Source organism: Lepisosteus platostomus, chromosome 11, assembly GCF_059453375.1.
Source record: "Lepisosteus platostomus isolate fLepPlt1 chromosome 11, fLepPlt1.hap1, whole genome shotgun sequence".
NCBI classification, from domain to species: Eukaryota; Metazoa; Chordata; class Actinopteri; order Semionotiformes; family Lepisosteidae; genus Lepisosteus; species Lepisosteus platostomus.
The window spans coordinates 30513793-30528821 of record NC_142621.1 but is presented as its reverse complement, the minus strand read 5'-3'; the positions used below and the strand labels follow the sequence as shown (position 1 = coordinate 30528821).

The window sequence follows — 15029 nt, the reverse complement described above, 5'->3', positions numbered from 1 at the left end:
TTATTCACATTACCTGTTAGTGTTCAAGTAATGAAAATATTCAATAGGATCATACAATGCCTTACAAAATGAGGCATACACATTTTTATGTATACAATATTTTATTCAAAACCCAAAAAGTCAAACGGAAGAATAATAAAGGTAAGATAGGTTACAATAAATGCCAGCAAAAACTAAAGAGATTTAATTGCATAAGTATTTAGAACTATGAACTCAGTATTTAGTGGAAGCACCTTTGGCAGCAATTATAGCCAAGAGCAAACAATTACTTTTTGGGTCTCTACCCACTTTGCTCATTGGTTTGGAGAAATTGGACGCAATTCTTCGTTGCAGATTTGCTCAAACTCTCTAAAGTTACTTGGGGATTGGTTATGCACAGCAGTCTTTCCACAGATTCTCAACAGGAGTAATGTCAGTAATGGTCCACTCATTCACTTCAAGACATTCGCTTTCCTTCAATCTAGCTTTGGATCACTGTCCTGAAAAGGTGATTTTTGATTCCCAGTTTTCGGTAGAGCAGGTTTTACTCCATTACTTTGCTCCATCTATGTTCCCAGTCTTATTACACCTGCTGGAAGAGGTGTTAGTGGGGCCAGCAGGGGGCTCTCACCCTGCGGTCCATGTGGGTCCTAATGCCCCAGTATAGTGACGGGGACACTCTACTGTAAAACAGGTGCCGTCCTTCGGATGAGGTCCGAGGTCTTGACTCTCTGTGGTCATTAAAAATCCAAGGGCGTTTCTCGAGAAGAGTAGGGGTGTAACCCCAGCGTCCTGGCCAAATTTCCCATTGGCCCTTACCATGAATTGGCTACATTATTCCGCTCTCCTCTCCACTGATAGCTGATGTGTGGTGAGCGTTCTGGCACACTATGGCTGCCGTCGCATCATCCAGGTGGATGCTGCACATTGGTGGTGGTGGAGGGGAGTCCCCATTACCTGTAAAGCGCTTTGAGTGGACTGTCCAGAAAAGCACTATATAAGTGTAAGCAATTATTATTATTAATATTAATAGACCTGCTGATGAGAAATGTAATGTGATTATAAAAATGTTAAATTTTCTGACCACAAAATATTTTGCCTCATGTTTGCAGTATCACTGAGGTGCTTTGCTGGAAATCTCATGTGGGATTTGAGATGTTTGTTTCAGGTCCCTACATCTCTCCTTTGTGGAGTGATCAGGATATTGTTAACCCATAGTCATTTTGTACAATCTCAGCCACTGAACTCTGTAACTCTTTCAAAGTCACCTTTGGCCTCACAGTGCCATGTCTAATCAGTTACTTTCTTGCCAAACTTCCCAGTTTGGAGGAACAGCTGTAACGAACAGTTCTTTTTTTTCAGACCCTATGCAGAGGACACATTCCGGGGTTGAGTGAGAAACACGGGAAAAAGCCACGCAGGAATCAGGAATACGGGGGGGCGTGTCCAAACTGCGCAGGTGTCCAGGGGGGTGAGTCCGGGGCAAACAATCCAGAGGTAATGGAAACAGGGTATCAAAAAACAGGCAAAGTCCAAAGCCGGGCGGTCCATCCGAGAACAGACAGGTTAAAAACAGGAACCGGGTCGGAACCGGCAGGGGGAACAGGAACAGAAACAGAAACTTAAAAGCATAACGGAGCCAGATGATTACAAGTCCCGGGGTCGCACGCTATGGGAATCAGATGATGAGCGCTGAACCGAGTGGGTGATTGTCTTTTAAGGGGGACAGGAAGGAGGCTGGAAAAAGGGGCAGGTGTACAAGATCAGGTTCGAAATGCAAGAGCCGGAGCGTCCTTAAGGAGGAGGGACTACAATTGTGACAACAGCCTGATCTAGGCAGTGTCTGAATGCCTTCCACTTCTTAACAAATGAGTTCCTCATGCATAAAAAGCTTGATTGTTAAGGGTCTTTAAAATGTTTTTATACCATTTTCCAGATTTGTGCCTTATTATATACTATTATTCTACACAGACAGAGGCCAGACAACTAAATGTGTTAAAAATAAATATATTGGCTAAGCAATTGATACTGGCACGTAGTAAGCAAAATGTGATATTGACTTCTCCTTCCTTGTATAGTTACTTAAATTTGCTCTTGTTTGTTCACTCAGTAATTCGGTCTTTATATTGCATTGTGAACTCTACATGTTGCGTTATGCATAGTGGCATTATTGAGTCTTCAGTGGCATTGTAGAAACAACCAGCCAGGCCTCCCTGGCCTCCTGTTGTAAAATACAACTCTGATTTGACAAGGCAATTGATGAAAATTTGCTCTAATTGCTACCTGCAATTTATTGCACACACGCACCATTTCAGATGGCTGTTAAAGATATTTCTTTGAAATTAACGTTACCCTGTTAGGTGAGCATCTGGAACACTTTCATGGTTCAGGAGTTCTGACCAGAATGAATTTGACTTTAAGAATAATGACAGGATGTCACTTTCCAAAGTGCATTGTCTACAGAAGTGAGTCATCCTGCGTAAAATGGGTCATGCCATCAAAGCCCATGTCTAGATTTGAGGAACTGAAAGATCAGTGGGAATTTAGTGCTGATCTTGTCCATCAGCCCCTGCTTGAAAAGCCGTGTTGAATGGAGAAAAATAAACAAACAATTTCAGCAGTTTGGAGAACAGCTGCTTTCATGACATCATGCATTGCAGAATTAGCTTTCCCTCAAGTAACTAGTCAGCACCATTTCCAGGTGGCTCACTTCTGAGAAGGACCTCTTGAAAACTACAAAGGAACAAGTAATAGGTTTATTCCATGCTGAAAAAAAGAAGAAAGAACACAACGTTTCGGCCGTGGAGCCTTCTTCAGGTGTGAGAGAGACAGGGCAGTAGGCAAAGGTAAAGTAGCGGGAGAACAAAGGTTGGGAGGGAGGAGGAGTGAGAGGCGGGAGCAGGGGACAGAAAGAGAGGCCAATCAAGAGGTGTGAAGTCAGAATGGGTACAGAGAGGTGTGAAATGAAACTTCCAATGAATGGAGAAAATTTAAAAGAACAGTAATCTGTCGTTAAGGGAAGGGAGAATGTGTGATCCTAGCTGCAGAATAATTTTAGTTTCGGTGGTCTTTCTGATGTATGAGTTCGGAAAACCGTCTTTGAGAACGGAGAGATTAGAGTGGTCGTGGGCGTCAGAGGTGAAATGAGAAACAATGGGCTTGGAGAGATCTTTAATCTGCACAGCCCTGACGTGTTCTCTGAAGCGGTCTCCGAGTCTTGAAAACTAGATATTAACCCCAGATGCACAGACCTTTAGACTGAAAGACAACAGGTGTCAGGGAACCTATTGGTAGAATAGGAGGATCCTTATGTGTAAACATGAATCCCACAGAACACAGAGTAGCAAAGGGACAATACAAAAGACAAATTCCAGAGGCTTGGTCAATTAGGGAGGCAAAGGGTCCAGTAACAAGAGATATCCAAAAACAAAATCCAAAAGGCATGGTCAAAACATGAGAGCAAAGATTTAGTAACAGGAGACCAGTCAAAAGGCTTGGAAACACACAGGAGAATACTACAAGAGGCTTCTCAATAGTAAGCATGGGTAGATGTGTGAGGGGAGTTTAAATACTGAAAGGAAAGGGCTGTGGTTGGAGAATTGGTTAGGGAGTGAGAATTTGTGGAATCTAGTGCATGTGGGAATGTGATGGGTTCAATTAGCAATGAGATTGTGAAACAGTGGTTCTGGGAATGCAACGCCGTTTGCGAGGGAGAGTGTGGGGTGTGACAGGAATGGAATGGCATTTGCGAGGAAGAGTGTGGGGTGTAACAACAGGGCTGTGACAAAACTGAGGTCTCACATATCCAGTGTCTCCAAAACTACAAGCAGTCTAGAGGGGCGTCAGTGTGAGTCTTGGAGTGAGCACAGTTTAGCCAGTGACAGTTTTTTTGTTAAGGTGTACAGTATAGGAAGTTGAAATTGATGACATGGAGTATTCATCACATTATCATTACTTCCAGATGAAGAGCTGCTTATTACTTGAGCAGATGTAGAAAACTTGATTCCAGACAATGAGAACTGAGGGTGAGCATCCCTGGACTGTGGTATAAGAATTAGAAGAACAACCAGCCAGTTATGCACTGAAAGCAGGACAGAACCTAGACAAAAGGTGGTTCAGGTAGTAGCAGGTTGGGTCATAAAAAATATAAAAAGAAAATCACCAAAGCAACACAGTACCTATCCAGTAACTATCCGAGAGCATGTAATAAATCAACCCTCAGCTGATGAGAGTCGTATTGAATATTTAAGAACATAAGAAAGGTTACAGAGAAGAACATTTGGCACATCTGGCATATTGGTAGTTAGCAACTTATTGTTCCAAGGATCTTGTCCAGCCTTAATGTCTTTTGATTAATAAAAACAGAAGCCAACAGTTGTACACACCCAATTGTTTCGAAATTACATAAGAATACAAGATAGGTTCCGTTCAGCACATCTAGCGCATTCGATTTGTAGTAGTTAAAAATCCAGCCATTTCTTGAAGGAAGCCAGAGTGTTGGCTTCCACCACCAAATTTGGTAGTTTGTTCCATACCCCCACAACCCTTTGGGTAAGGACGTGTTTCCTGTTTTAAGTTTTTCAGTTTTAAATGCACTTCCATGTAGTTTCCAGTTGTGCCCTCTGGTTTGTTTCACTGTTCATTATGAGCAAATCTGCTGGGCTAACTTTGTCAATATCTTTAAAGATTTTGAATAGTTGGATGAGGTCTCTTTGTAATTTTCTCTTTTCAACATAAAAAGGTCCAGTTCCTGCAGCCTGTCTGTGTGGAACATGCCCTTACGCCCTGGAATGCATCCGGTTGCTTTTCACTGGACTGATTCCAGACTAGCAATATCTTTTCGATCTTATGGTGACTAAAATTCCGAATCCCTACTTGGAAATTGCATCGTTAAAAAAAAACCTTTAAGTGCAAATGCACAAAGAACACGAGACCATCCCTTCCACACATTGTCTAGATTTAAAGGATGTGTCAGAATAAACAGACTAGTCTTTTTCATGGGAAGCCTCTTTTACCTCAGCACTTTTCATTTTTTGTTATAGATAATGTTTTTGTTACCTGCATGCAAACCCCTGCACTTGTCTGCTTTACACATCATTTTTCAGGTGTTTGCCCAGTCTTGAATTCTGTCCAAATATTTTATGAATTTCATTTGCTGCTTCTACAGTGTTTGCTAAATCCTGTTAATTTGGTATCAATTGCAAACTTGACTTGTTTACTAAGTATTACTAATTATAACAATCTAGATCGTTGATATATATTAAGAAAAGCAGTATGCCAAGTACTGCACTAATTACTCCACCCTAAATTGAGTATTTACCCCTTATCTGTATAGTTTTTTCATTTGTCAACTGAACAAATCCAAACCCTCACATTTCTCTCAATCCAAACCCTCACATTTCCATGACAGCCAGCTAGTAATTTGAAAATGAACATTTTATGATGAACTTTAGCAAAACACTTCTGAAAGTCTGAATACACCATATCAAAGAACTATTTACAAGTTGGTTTAGGTAGACCAACCTTTTCTAAATTCATATCATTTCCATAAAGGTGATCCGATAGTTCAGTTTTAGTAATTGTTTTCATTGCCTTCCATTACAATTAAATCAGGCTGACTGGTATACTGTACCATTAAATCAGACTAACTGTGGTATTTACATGCTTCAGTTTTCTCACCCTGGATATGAGTATTAAATCAGCAGTTCTGCAGTCCTAGGGTATCACCCCTGTCTTGAGCTACTGTTGGAATACATCAGTGGTTTCTGAATAACATCTGCTTTCTTAGTGCACAATTAATAAGACATCATTGGTCCCTGGGAACTTATTAATCTTGAGTACTTACAGTATGGTATCTAAATCACTTCCGCCTCTTCTATGTTTAAATTGTATAGCGGAGAATTTTTTCCTTCCATTGCTGTTGACCTGCATGCTGTTGTCACTCCATCTGGTAAAGGCAAATACACCTTGTGACTGACCCCAACCTCAACTAAGGTGGCTGCAGGGATCTGAACGCATATAAACTCACAATAGTGATACCTCGAGGTACAAGAGGCTTTATTTCAGAGATCGTGCAGGTCTTTCCAGTAAGCCGATTCCTCAGCAGCCTTTCCTCCCTAGACCTTTCATCCAACCGCCAGCTAACACCATTAGGCTCTTTATATACAGTATCCTACATTGGTGAGTCATCGGTAGTGTAATTATCACCCAGTGTGTCTGTCTGTAAATGACAGATGATATACTGGCCCTTAGTGGCAGGTCTGCTGTTACAGTCTCCTCAAAGGCTGGAATGTCACACACCTACTGTACATGTTCATACTTTGTAGAGTGAAAGTGGGTTATGTGTTATCAACAGATTAGCTCAGAGAGAAATATTTTCTCTGGATGATACAGTTTTAAATGCAGAAACTAGGTCGTCTGATTTCTGAAAGGGGAATAGGTACAGTAATTGTTCTTGGACGTGGTCATTATTTTTGTACTCTGCTCAGCTACCGTACATGAAGTGGCCCAGGAAAACTGACAGAACTCCTTGCGTGTCGCAGAACTCTGCAGAGGATGCTCCCTGAAACTGAGACTTACTGTAAGCAGCCAACTGTAAAGCCAGAAAGACAAAAGAAAAAAGTAAACGGATAGGAGTTGAGATTACGAAAGTAAATTCCTTTTGATCCATTGCCATTACGCTAGACAGATATAAAAGAAACATGACAGACGCATTGCTTACTCTTCTCAACTATTGCTTTCCTTGCTTTAAAGTCTGCTTTGCATCTAATGTTCTGAAGGTGTTCTTGAGACTGGGGATATGAACCATAGGTATGTGGTATCAACCCCAATCTCACTCTGTGTATTTAAAACTGAGAACAGGAGGTACTTCTTTACCCAAAGTGTTGAAGAGGTATGGAACAAGCATGCATACCTTTTTCCTATTTTACCAGCAAGGAGTTATGGTAATGCAATAGGTTTTCATAAGGAATTAACAAGTGAAATCTGAATTCCATTTCTCAATAAGAGTTAAGAGTCTGCTCTTCATTTCAGTTTTAAACGATGTTAAACCGCACAGTACCTTTCAGCTTCAGTACTGCTATTTTGAATCCTTACTAAAGTGAGTGATCGATGTGGAGCTTTCTGGCGGCATTACCACAGACTGAGTGACAGATCCTGGTAGATTTTCCCCAAACTCACACGGCAGAGTGTTACTGTACATACCCTCCATCTCTTCATGAGAATTGCTCTGACACCAGCCACATTCAATGGATTCAGTCTGGCCATTAACCTTGTTTAAAAATATTCCTAGTGACAATCACGTTGCTTAAATACTGGGTGAAAATGACTGGAAAAATCAGAAAAAACAGCAATGTGGTTATCCAAGATGAAGTCACCACAATTCTGTTTAAGGGGCAAGAGAGCTTGAAAAGTCTCAAATAACAAAACAAGAATCCTCTTAAACAATATAAGCTGCTCTCTTGGGACTTGAATGTGTCTCTAACTGCTCGTATCATTAGACCCTTTGCCATACTTCCTATCCACACGGTACAATCTGTCAGTGAAATTCCTGCACTGTGTCATACTGATGGTTCTGTGTTCTGAGTCACGTCAGCAGGTGAGGTCAATCTTTCACATTCCATTATTGTGGGCATCATACCAGGAAGGTTTCTAGTTACCTCATTCAGTCATCACCTTTTGACCTAGGAGAGTTAGGTTTCTTTAGTTAAGAGAATAATTGGTCTAAGTGACCATTTACAGTGCTAAAGAGGAAAGAGAAATACATGACCTTTTAGTCCTTTGGGATTCATAGAAACCTGCAGTAGGTGTGCACTGCTCAGTGCTCCCATTTCAAGCATTCTATACTGTAAGTGCTACCATGAAATAATATGTAGAAGTGGGATTAAAACTGCTCCTGAAATGACTACTGTTCATTTTAAATGATGTATAATCCTTAACAAAGAGCGAAAAGCTGTAATAGGTGATAAGTCAGGTGAAGCTGATTAGGAACACCAGACTTCTGCTCTGTGATAAAGGATGACTACTGGCTTTCAGACTATTGTTCCTATAATGCAGTTTCTACCCCCAGTCACTACTAACTCAGTTAGGGCTAAATCTGCCTATGTGGCCTTCATCTGTCAATTAAATTATTTTACAACCTACAGACCTTGTCCCACCAGCAATGCACTCCTACACTGCACATTACAGTTATTTACAGTACATTTCAACATTCCTGTATGTCTTCTTTTCAAAGATTACTGTGTTATAATCCCGCTGCACCTTGTTTAGGGTGGATACCCATGATGTATCCTGAGCACCAAGGTAACATATTTCAGATGTCTTCTGCAGTTTGTTTAAATACTCAGTATAAATAACTCATGAACTAGTTTTGTACAGTTATATACAGTATGTATATCACCGTTGGAAACATTGTACGGTATACAACTTTTAAACACTGTAAATCATCTTGGCAAAAGGAAAACAACTTTGTTCTTCAAAGGGTCTACTGTGTGGAAAGCAGTCAACATGTAATTAAATAGAATAAGACTGCTATGGAATAGTGGCGTTACTGTTTTGACTGCTGGGATTTATGAATTAGCACCTTTTCAATTGCTTAACTTGCAGTTGCAGTTTCTCAAGAACATTCACCTTAATGATAGACATAAACCACATATTTCAATAGATCGTATGTTGTATGTTTTTAAGTTATTGCTTTATTTTCCCCATTATTTAAATCTCTTACATTGTAGTGTGCCGTGAACACTCATAAGCTTGCATCTGCTCCATGAAGTTGGCCGCAGCACAAACGATAGCGGTGGGTTTTACCGTTTGTGCTGTTTGTGGGGGGGGGGGGGCAACTTCATGGATCTGCTTACACCTTGCATTGCAAAGCAGCCTTTCTCACTTTCAACATCAAAGCTACCTGAAGTACTCATGTATGAGGCAAGACGGCCGTATAACCTATGAATCTAATGTCTGCTTCACTGAATCCATTATATCAGACTGGGCTGATCCTAGCCTGCCCGTGCACCTGTTGCTTGCTTAGATAGGCTCTGGCTGCCCCGCAACCCTGAATTGGAAGAAGGTTATAAAATGGATGGATGGACAAGCTGATCTGGTCTTTATGTGTTTCTGGGTAAACGTTAGAGAGAATGTAGCTTCATTGCAGATTAAACACAAGAAAGGGTACTGAAAGGCCATTCAGCCCATATACCTCATACACCCATATATTGGGTTGCCGGTAGTTAATCTGAAGAATTCATTTAGCCATTTCTTGAAAGGGGTCAGTGTATCAGCTTGGCTTGGCTACTTGTTCCAGACACCCACAACCCTTTGTGTACAGACGTGCCCCCCCATGCTGATTTTTCATCAGCCTTTAACACAATGCAGGAACACAATTTGATTGAAAAAGTCAAATTAGATCATCATCTTATCATGTGGATCATTAGTTTTCTGCCGAATAGAACACAAAATGTATCTAGTAATGGTTTGACATCTGACTCCATTTGCACTTCCACTGGTTCACCACAAGGGTGTGTTCTTTTTCCCCTCCTTTTCATCTTTAATACCGATGATTGTCGAAGCAGCATGAAAATCATTATATTATCAAGTTTGCTGATGACAGTGTATTAATCTCTCTCTTCTCAGAGCCTGGACAAATTTGTCAACTGGTATGGTACTTCTTACCTTGAGATGATCGTGTCAAAAACAAAAGAAATAATTGTTAATTTGAAAAAAAACAAAGCAACATCATTCCCACAACGCTCCATGGAAGTCTGTTGGTATAGTGCAGAGTTACAAATATCTGGGCACCGTGTATGACGATTAACTTAAGTTCATCAAGAACACGGATGTCATTGTGAAGAAATGCCAGCAGCGCTGATATGGTCTGAGAAAACTGAGTTCTTATGGAGTCCAAAATATAATTCTTTCAACATTTTATAGCTCTTTTATTGAAAGTACTTGAACTTTTATTTTATTTGCTGGTTCACCTCACTCAGTCTTACTTTCAGTCACTTCTATGGTCTGTTTACTATTATACCTATGTATACTTTTCCTAAGCAATGTTTTATTTTCTTGTTGTTGTCTTGTGTTGTCTTGTGTTGTATGTTGCACCGCTTGCTGCTTAAATGGCCCCTTCCAGGGTGAATAAAGTATTTTGACTTGAACTGTTTACTTGTTCACTGTTCACTTGCTTCCCATTATTCTCACCTGTGCTCTCTGGTCTGTGTCACTGTTGACGCAGAAATGATTCGGACTCATATTTGGATGTGCCATTTGTACCCCTGAGTGAGGTACTGTACTTCAGATTGCTCCAGTAAACGTCCCTGCCCTGTAAGTGGAAATGCATTTAAGTCACTTCTGATAAGGGCACCAGGCAAATATATTTATATTGATGAATTCTGAACAAATCTATTGGGAGGACTTTTTCGATGTCTGAGGATTTTGAAGACTAAAAAGACACTGTTTCTTTAGACTGTCAGTGAAGGACAAGAATGATAGACTCTTGTCCTGGAGGTTTGTGTGTGTGTTTTCAGGCTGACTGGTTTTCTTAATGTCTTCTGCTATTGTTTACTCAAAATGTCGACTTCACTAAAGGCACAGGAGGCCTATGAAGCACCTTGGAGTAATACAGTCATGCAGTGAATTAAAAGAGCAGAACAGCTATATAACTATGGGATCGGGTCGAACAAAAACTAGAAAACACTTTTTTTGACAGATTGACAACCCCTGGTGTAGGACATTTCTTTAAGCCCAGGAATGCATCATTCTTCTCTGGACTGATTCCACAAAAGAACGATCTATTTTGAAAGATGGTGACTAAGAGAGTTTTGCCATAGAAATGAATTATTTGACTCTTAATTATTGTTTCTGTAAACTTACTGTACGTGTAATAGGAGCGGTTCTGTTTCGTCAACCCGCAGTGCATCCCAGACACGCGGATCCTTAACGTTCGGAGGCGGTGCCAAGGTGCTGCTGTCAGTGTGCGCGGTGACGTCACGGCGGACTGGATTTTCCTCAGTGCTGGTGACAGAGCAGCGAGAGAAAGATGTTCGAGCTCCCCGCTCTTTACCAGTTACCACATCATTTAGCCACTTCTTTGAGAGCGGAGAGGGAGGTGTTTCTTGAGTGTTTGCTGTATGCTGTCCCTTCCCTGTGTAATTTGTTGGAGAGGGACCCCGGGGAGTACGACAGTAGCCGGGACAAGACAGCAGGCAGCGGTGATTTTTAATCGAAACGAGTGATAAACACCACTCCGAGGAGCAGAGCCAGGAGAACACCGGGAGTAATAATAATAATAATAATTGCTTACACTTATATAGCGCTTTTCTGGACACTCCACTCAAAGCGCTTTACAGGTAATGGGGTCTCCCCTCCACCACCACCAATGTGCAGCATCCACCTGGATGATGCGACGGCAGCCATAGTGCGCCAGAACGCTCACCACACATCAGCTATTAGTGGGGAGGAGAGCAGAGAGAGTAATGAAGCCAATTCATAGATGGGGATTATTAGGAGGCCATGATTGGTTAAGGCCAATGGGAAATTTGGCCAGGACACCGGGGTTACACCCCTACTCTTTTCGAGAAACGCCCTGGGATTTTTAATGACCACAGAGAGTCAGGACCTCGGTTTTTTACGTCTCATCCGAAGGACGGCACCTGTTTACAGTATAGTGTCCCCATCACTATACTGGGGCATTAGGACCCACGTGGACCACAGGGTGAGCGCCCCCTGCTGGCCCCACTAACACCTCTTCCAGCAGCAACCTTAGTTTTTCCCAGGAGGTCTCCCATCCAGGTACTGACCAGGCTCACACCTGCTTAGCTTCAGTGGGTTGCCAGTTGTGAGTTGCAGGGTGATATGGCTGCTGTAAGGAGCCGATCAGCGGGACAACCGTCCAGCATGAAATTCGCGGAGCACCTCTCAGCCCATATCACTCCCGAGTGGAGGAAACAGTACATCCAATATGAGGTAAACATCGGGGGGGGGGACAGATTTCAATGTATGAAAGAGAGAGGAAACCGGCGTTTCGTTTTCAAGACCCGATGTGTCATTTTCCCGTTGGACTTGAGCAACCCTTAGCGGGCTCTGCGTGTGTCTGTTGCTCTCCCCGGGTGGTGAGATCGGGGCGCCGTGTGTGTGCGTGTTGTTGACGGGCTTGGGGATGCGCTGCGTCAAGCCGCACTGAACTCCCACGTCTGTGCGCTTCCCGTCTCCGGACCGTACTGTACCGGCGACACACCTGGAAACCGCACGGACACGGGTGCCGGTCCTCTCCCGCTGGGGGGAAACGTTTGACTGTCGCCTTTGAACCCGAGGGCCCACATTTGTTGTTTTTTTACGGAGAATGCTTTAACTCCGCATGGCCAAGTGTTTTCTGAAAATGCTATTAAATTGTATTACATACGATGTGATAAATCTATAGTATAAACTATATACGTATCTGCCAGAGCTGTTAAAGTGCGTGCTTCTTTTGAGCTAATGGATTTAGCTAAGTAATGCATTTTGCACACGCAGCTTGATTTTATTGCTTCAGGTTCGCGACTATCCGATTTATGGAGGAGTGATGGTGTGACTCAGAGAGGAGAGCTCTTTGTCCGGGTTGTGTCTGCGGGCGGGTCAGGTGCCTGCTGCTTTTGTAGAGGAAGAGTTGTCCTCGACGACGTACAACCTGATACGAAAATAAGAAATTGGCTTTCGGTAAGGGGGGATGTCAAGCCGTGGGTCTAATAAAAAGAGGAGATATTGAACTTATAATTTATTGTTTCACTTTTCCCTGCGTTGTGTTCCTGACAATTGGTGAACGTATCCGTCTAGCGAAGTCATTATGTGTTCCCCAAGATTAAATATCTCTACCTTGCTTTGGCTTTGCAAATGTGTAACACCTGCATTATGAAACTGTTCACTGTTTATAAATATTATCCTGAGAAGGAAAATGTGATTAGAAATGTTTGTGTATTATATATACAGTATATCATATTCTTGGGGCGTAATGGGGATTTTTGTTTGTAAATTGTTTGGTCCATTTGATATAATTTAAGTGGTTTTGTCTTCTTTTTTGTAATTCAGATGACACATTGAGGCATGTCTCCTGGTAGAATCTGGGTGTGCTATAATGGCCCCTCATATAGGGAAGGAGTGACCCCTTTGTGTGTTCTTAGAACGTCTGTATTATTTTGCTTTGTTACTCCTGAAGAAGAGACATGGAATGTAAATCAGTGTGTAATCGCCGTAATTTCCTGTTAATCCACTTAATTCCTTGTGATGCCAGCGTCCCAGTCAAGTTTGGTTTCTCAAACTGCCCGATCAGGATGCAGGATGCCATGTTTTATTGCCCAACACAACAGCAATTCTATTTTGGCAGCATCAAGACTGCAAATTGGATGACAAAAATCCACACATCTGCGGGGAGGGGATGGTGTTCTTCTGTGTGTGAACCGAAACTGTGGCGGGGAGAAGATCATTGATCCGTCAGTAATCAGATTGTTGATCTTGCACTCTGTTGTTTTAATGGCTGGCAGGTTGTGCTGTTTGTCCCCCCCACCCATGCTTCCATCATGTAGTCTGAGACTTTGCAGTTCCACATGCATGTCTCCTCGCCGGGGCACGCACTCGCTCCCTGCTGTCTCCTGGCTCTGCCAGTTGGCGGTCGGAGCTAGCGAAGAGGATCTCAAGTTCCATTTTGTTCTATGAATTATAGACAAAGAAGTGGATGTCTGCATGTTTCCCCATCACAATATTTAACCTCCAGCTTTCCGCTCTCATCACTCCTCCTGCGTGCCTGTGGGAGCAGAGTGGGAGCCGGGGGGGGGGAATATCTCAGCGGCCTGCAGAAAGCCGAGCCAAAGGAGGGTTTCCTTACAAAAACCCTTAGCGTGCTCCCGCTTAGCTCAGTCAGCCATCCCGCTTAGCCTGACTCAAGTCTCACTCGTCTGAGCCCTGTTCTCACGCCAGCATCACTCCATTCATTTTCCAGTCGCTTTTTCCAGTTCTGGCTTACGGGGGGGGGGAGAGTTTACCCTAGCAACAGGCGCAAGGCAGGGTACAACCCAGTCCATTGCAGGGCACACACATAGAAACACACACTCACAGGGCCAGTTTTCCCAGAAGACGATTCACCTACCAGTATGTCTGTGGGAGGAAACCAGAGCACCCAGGGGAAACCCACATGAACACAGGGAGAACATGCAAACTCCTCACAGATAGCACCCCAGGTCCCAGCACTAGGAGTCAGTAACTAAGCACAGGGCTACCATGCTGCCCTCATTCTGACATGGAAAAATGATTGAATTATTACTGGCCTTGTATTTGTTCCAAACATTCCCAGTATGTGTATGTACACAATGTGTGTGCAGTTTTAAGATTTTTGTTGTGTGTAATAAATCTCCCTGGACTAGGTGCCTCAGGCGTTTTGAACTTGGTCCTTGTAGTGGCAGGGTCCAGCTGATTTTTTTATTTTTAATAATAGTCATTCTACCCGGTTTCAGGTTTCGGCCTTGTTAAGATTTCAGACGCTACGACTGCTTCTTGGCCATAGTTCTTTTCGCGCTGAGTTGGGTGTGAGGAATGGATGTTATAATAAATGAATGAATAACTGGTACAGTGTGGTGGCTCTGTGGCTAAGGACCTGCGCCTGTGGCTGAAAGGTTGCCGGTTCATAGCCTGCGGCTGGCAGAGAAATCCTATTCCGTTGGGCCCCTGAGCATGGCCCTTAACCCCAACTGCTCCAGGGGCGCCGTATAAATGGCTAAGCGTGCACTCTGACCCCAAGCTTCTCTGCCTGTCTGTGTGTTTCTTCCCACAGCATTTTGCAAAAGAAAAGCAAAAATCCTCTGTTTTGCTTGTTTTTTTTAATGTAGGCTTTCAGTACTTTGAAGCCAGTGCCAAGGAGAACATCAGTGTCAGACAGGTGTTTGAGCGCCTGGTGGACATCATCTGTGTGAAGATGTCCGAGAGCGTGGACACCGACCCTGCGATGGTCACTGGAGCCAAGAACACCAGGCTGACCGACAACCCTCCCCAGCTGCCCCAGAACTGTGCCTGCTAACCTCCGGCTCTCAGCTCCC

At 42.9% G+C, this 15029-nt stretch overlaps 1 protein-coding gene across 1 annotated transcript in view; it reads right to left on the bottom strand.

The window, feature by feature from the left end:
* The window catches only part of LOC148652412 (uncharacterized), a 76756-nt gene that overhangs the window by 29008 nt on the left and 32719 nt on the right, over positions 1-15029 (bottom strand). The gene's annotated exons all lie outside the window — the stretch shown is intronic.